The sequence below is a fragment of the Strongylocentrotus purpuratus genome, unplaced genomic scaffold, assembly GCF_000002235.5.
Source record: "Strongylocentrotus purpuratus isolate Spur 01 unplaced genomic scaffold, Spur_5.0 spur5_scaffold_20, whole genome shotgun sequence".
NCBI classification, from domain to species: Eukaryota; Metazoa; Echinodermata; class Echinoidea; order Camarodonta; family Strongylocentrotidae; genus Strongylocentrotus; species Strongylocentrotus purpuratus.
Genome location: NW_022145606.1, coordinates 667720 through 673719, shown reverse-complemented (window position 1 = coordinate 673719; position 6000 = coordinate 667720).

The following is a 6000-nucleotide window of genomic DNA, read 5'->3' as shown; positions in this document are numbered from 1 at the left end:
GCTGAAACACCTCTTTCTTAACAGTAAATGATCTTTCTCTCTCCTAAAACACCCTTTTCTCTATAATAAATTATCTTTCAGTCCACTGTCCTCACATCTGCATGTATCTTACTCCTTATCTCTCTCTCTCTCTCTCTCTCTCCCTCTCTCTCTCTCTCTCTCTTTCTCCTTCCTTCATCTCTCCTGCTGTAAAGATAAACACTGGCATGATAACAGAATGACAAATTAAATTCTATATATATTTCAAGAAGTAGAGTGAGACAGTATACCTGGTATGTGGAAAAGGGAGACGAGTGTGGATGTGCATGGATGTTTGCGTATTGTACAGAAAGATAAAGGGATATGAATTGTAAATGCAATCATATGGAGAGAAAATGAATTCAGAGAGCAATTCACAGGCGTTTCAGACCTAAATGCATTTATTATAAATGCTTAAGACAACAAGAATATTGCTTGTATTATCAGTACATACATATTTATCGCAATAAACATAATAATACTTCCATTCTCTACATTATGGTGTTCAATCACAGAGCTAAAAATACATGTGTTTCACATAGCAAGAGTAACAAATGTTTGTGACCAATCACACAAAGTACATGTTTGGATGTTTCAAAATCGATATCAATTCGAACAAGAAGCCGTAATTATATAATAGCTTTCCTGTCATTTCATTTGAGAATTATGTTTTTCGATTTACACTCAAAGCTAAAAGAATGTTTTATACATTTTTATGGCAAAATAATTAAATCGCATGCTCCTTAAAGGAATAGGAAGCTTCATGAATGACGATTCATGCAATCATTCAATTTTCCACGAAATACAATGAACTTGTGGTTTTTGGAGGGGATTGTAATTATTTGGGTTTTTGTGAAAACTAACATTGACTCACAATTTTAAGCCGAAACTGTTTATTGTGATATCTTGGTACGCATTATAGAGTATATACGTATATATATATAAACATACAATTTGTTCATAGTATGTTTGTATGTATAAAAAAAAACAGTGATAACGATGATACTTTTTTTTAATCCGTCGTTTACTCTCCAAAACTGTATAAACCGGAGGTAAGGGGTTTCATTCCACAATTGATTGTGCGTATATGCATATTATTAGAAAGCCAATACAGCAACACAAAATGACACGCCCTCTCTTGACAATTAAAAACACACCCATGTTCTCTTCTGTGGCCTAAAGTCACGGTTTCATCCGACCCACATAAGCTGTACATTTTTATACGTTACCAATTTGTCTACCATGGAAATTTCTACCTGGGAGTGGTCACATCACCTGCGTCCGATACCACGTAGAAAATGCATATTTACAAGGTGTTCACGTAGGCAGTGCGTGGGTATGGTACGTGGGTGCTTGTGTGCTAATAATGCCTAGGTCACATTTGCTCTACGGCAAGAGATACTTGCGGCGGCCGCAGAGATTCTGCTGTGGCCTCAGGGTCACCTACGGCGTATCCCCATCTGCACAGATCGTACGGGTCGCCGTGGGATTATAACGCGGGTTTAAAACCGTTTTCATTTCTAGGTCCGCCGTAGACCGATTCCACGGCGACTGTATGTCGGCCGTACGGTGGCATTGCGCTTTATATACTCCGGGGGAAGCGCTAGCATCAGTCTGACCGCACGGTCGCCCTTTTCCCACCTTCGGCCATCTTGCGGGCACCTTGCAGCTACCTTGCGTCTGCCTAAGTATTAGTCAAAAATCTATGGCCGCTGCAGGGACGCCCCTAAGACGACCGTGCGTCATTACTTCACGGGCCGTATGGTAGCCTCAGATTTTCTATCTCCACAAATTCATAATACGCCATGCGGCTACCCTAACGCCTAAATTATGCCCAGATTACATGTAGCATGCGATTGGTCTACGGGGCCGAATGTTGAGGTCTTAAAGTGTAACATGGTCTTAAAGTGTAACATGGTCTTAAAGTGTACCATGGTCTTAAAGTGTAACACGGTACCTAAGCTCCTGAAAAAGTAGTCGCTGCGTGCACGCTGCTCGTACGCACAGCTGTCACTAGCTGTATGCTGCTCGCTTTAGTTAGGGCTAGCTAGCTAGTTGCAGCAATTGTTCGACTAAAGTGTACCAATTCAACATTTAATGCTTACGATAGGAAAGATTATGCCTAACATGAGTAGCTTCATAAGCTATCTTTTATCCCATAAAGTAAGAGAAAAGGGAGGGAGAGATTCAAGTGGAAAAGGACGAATGTTATCATTATCGCGAAGAATTTATAGACTACGCTCCGACTGCGCTACACAGCAGGCCGTGTTATTCGCCGTTCGTTATAGGGGGACAAAGCCATCACCTATCACCTATTTTGGCGTGTTTCATGAAGTGATGCACTTCAGTCTAATATCAGTTGCCAGTAGAATTTGGAGATATCAATGTTTCTGTTTCCATCTATCTAGCAAATTTAACTTCTCTTGATGATGAAAATATGCCGGAAAGTAAGCCGCAAAGAAAAGACAACAAATGAAAAAGACATTGAAGAAACAGAAGAAAGGAAAGGAAGGAAAAAAAATCGGATAAGAAAGAAGAAAGAAAAAGTAAAAAATCAAATAAATATAAATAATAAATTAATGGACAAAATAAAGAATATGGAAAAAAGAAATCATGAAAGATAAAAAATAAATTGAAAGAAAATTGAAATGAAAAGAAGACGAAAGAAGAAGGGAAAGGAGCAAGATAATATTGATACCATATCTTCACTCTTTTTTCTTTTATCTACTTCTTGTTTTGTATAGGCCTGGTTACCCTTTTCGTTTCTTCTTTCCTTTATCTTTTTTTATTTTTGTCTTTAATCTTAAAAGTAATCGTTGGTTTCTTTCTTACATTTTTCTTTCCTTACTCGTATACTGTAAAAAATAATGTCATCCTACGGCGTGCCCCTTGTGATATCTGATGATATCTCTTTTATATATTTTTTTTTACTTTGACACGCGTCCCCTTATACTTTCTAATAAGTGCCCTTTTATGTTTTGATATGGCCCCTTTCCCTTTTTAATAAGAGCCCCTTCCCTTTCTCATAAATTCCTCTTTGACACATGCTTCCTTTTCCTTTCTTGTAAGTACCCTTTTCCTCTTATGGGTGCCCATTTTCCTTCGAAAAATGCCCATTTTTCATTATTATTAGTGCCTTTTTTTTAACAACTCTGGTGAGTGACCCTTATCAGGTACGAGAAGTGCCCCGTTTTCACCACTGATTACTGCCCCTTTTACTTAGACACATGTTCCTCTTCATTTCTAATAAATGTCCTTTTTTCCATTTGAGTGCTCCATTTTTATTTATCCGTAACGTAGATATGACCCTATATTTTTCAGCGACTAAGAGCAACTCTTTTTCTTTTTCCGTAGACATGAAGTCGACTGCACGGCTACTGCTACAATTACACGATTTCCGTACAATCTCCGAGGAAGCCTCTGTACAAATTTGCCCCGACCTGCCCCCGAGGGCAAATACAAGAAATGTAGAAAGGTATTGTAAACACAAATATTGTGGCCCGTAGCCTCCTACGATGTCCCCCAATTCGCACGAAAATTCGCAGACCAATTCATTGTACGGCGACCGGGGCAAATGTAATCTAGGCATTATGTTACCGTTACCGTATGTGACCGTAGGAATGCTGCGGCCCTATAATTGCTAGTTGCCGTAGATATTTTATACAGCACGGCCACCGCGGCAAATGTGACCTAGACATAAGCAGAACCAGCCGTAGATGCTTTGCTGGAATCGCCATCTCTTCTCCAGCGATAGCACGAAGAATGATGCACAAAGCATATTTTTTTAGGTTATCATTATACCCTGCAAATAACGAAGAAAGTTCTTAAGTACAACCCTCGCACCCCCTTCATGCCCTCACACGCAACAATCTCGCCCCAGCCAAGCGGTAGCCGCAACAAATCATCGCAGACCGAAAATTGTCCATAATTTGCTCAATGTAGGCAATTTAAGCTACGTGTAGGCGAGTGGGATGACACCGCTTCCTTACTGGTATGACATGACAGTAAGCCTGCTGCGCGAAAATAGTTACATGATAACCCGGCATAATTTAAACGATTTGGGGTAATCATCTGCATCATAATATATATTGTCCTAATTGTTGTAACACGTTGTTTCTTTTAGAGAAGGCAATATCACCTATGATAGACGGTTGAAAAATGTAACAAAATAATATTCGGTTTTATTGTCACCACACCAATTTACGTTTGCCAAGAATCGGTATTATTTAAAAGGATTATTACAGATCCAAAATTTAATTTGATTCCTTGACTTTGATTAATCAACCATACGTCCTTATGATAATATCATGATGCATGATTTTTCCCGGTATTTTTTGTTTCGCAATCATGGTTTGTCCAGTACTTTTTGTTGACTCACGCGGTATTCCCAAAGGCATGCATGACCCAGGGATATGTAACATCTCCCTGCATGGCCATATCTGTGAGATATTCATTTGATTGATAATCTGCATTTTCGGCTCCTTGTACATCATATGCACCTGCTGTCTCCTCTTTATATCTGTTTCCCTGTTCTCTTGGTCTGTATCCAGGCACCTTCTGAATAACACCGTGTTCGATACACGAGTGAGCCATGTCGATTATAGACTTTTTTATACCGGAATCCTAGATAGAGGATAGCATGATGTAAAAGAGAAAACACAAATTATATATATTTGATAGCGATCATAGATATGCAGTTTTAAGTAGGTGCATGTCTGATACATCAACAACTGCAAATATGTCATTATAAAATATTATTTAATATTTTCTGATTCCTTTCTACAAGAGCCTGTCGAAATATCTCAAATATTTGACTTGATAAAATGTTTGTAATTATTAATTATTACTTAGGCGAGGCGTCAAAAATAAATATACCAGCCAGCGGCAGCTAACTGCACTTGTGCGTCCTGGCTGCATTTTTTAAATTAGCTCAGCCGGCTACCGCTGGCGGTAGGACCCTCAATTAACTCATGATGTCATCATAATGGTTTCCAAACAAAAGCATGCGCCGGCTGCCGCCTTTCGAATGGAAACCGAGCCTCAGATCCCAGCCTGGCGCAAGCCGGCTGGGCTAATTAGTGAAAAATAATTGCCCCAGCCAGGCTTCGGCCGTAATTGCAGCCTCGATGCGCCAATACGTGAGGCGGCAGCCTGCTGGTATCGATATTTTTGACGCCTCGCCTTACCAACATTTCGATTTGATTTCGATTTCGATTTGATTCATTCACCAGGGCATTTTCTGTTATGGCCATGCAATTTGATGCACTTGTATATATTTTCAACGTAGTGCCGAAGCTAGGAGGGGGGGGGGGGGGGGGGGGGGGGGACTTCGACTTTTTTGTTAAACTTAAAAGAAGACTCCTTCCCCATTCCTCCTGGCCTCGTTCTTCGTAGGGGAGAGCGTGGTACAGTGGAACTTGAGAGAGTTCGAACCCCTCATCTTACTAAAAGTCATCATATCTTTATAATGTTATGCTAAAACCATTAAGAATGTGCTATAGGTAATCCAACGTTTTATGAAATTTTGAAAGTTTGATGGATAGTAATTCTTCAAAATGCTGATGTATTCGGATGCTCCTGTGGATGTCTTACAAACACTTAGAAATTAAGCTCCTAAAACACTTCTGCTTTTGAGAAATTGAATAATCACACATTTACCCGTGCTCCCAGTAAATTTCAAATATTTCAAATAGCACCCAAGGCCATTCCATGGTAGCTGCGACCATACAAATCTCAGAATATGGAGTTTTGATATATAATTTTAAAATATAAATGGCAAATGGGTCGATTGTAGTCAAGAAACATTGTTTTACAGATAAAGTAATATCAGTCTTGAGAGGTAACCGTACAACATAAAGCTTTTTTTTAGTTACAATGTCATCACTTTAGACTCGATTACAACCGCGACAACGATCATTGAACATTGTAAAATTACATATGCTTCCGATATGTGATCCTGCAATAAGATACTTCACAAGGTGT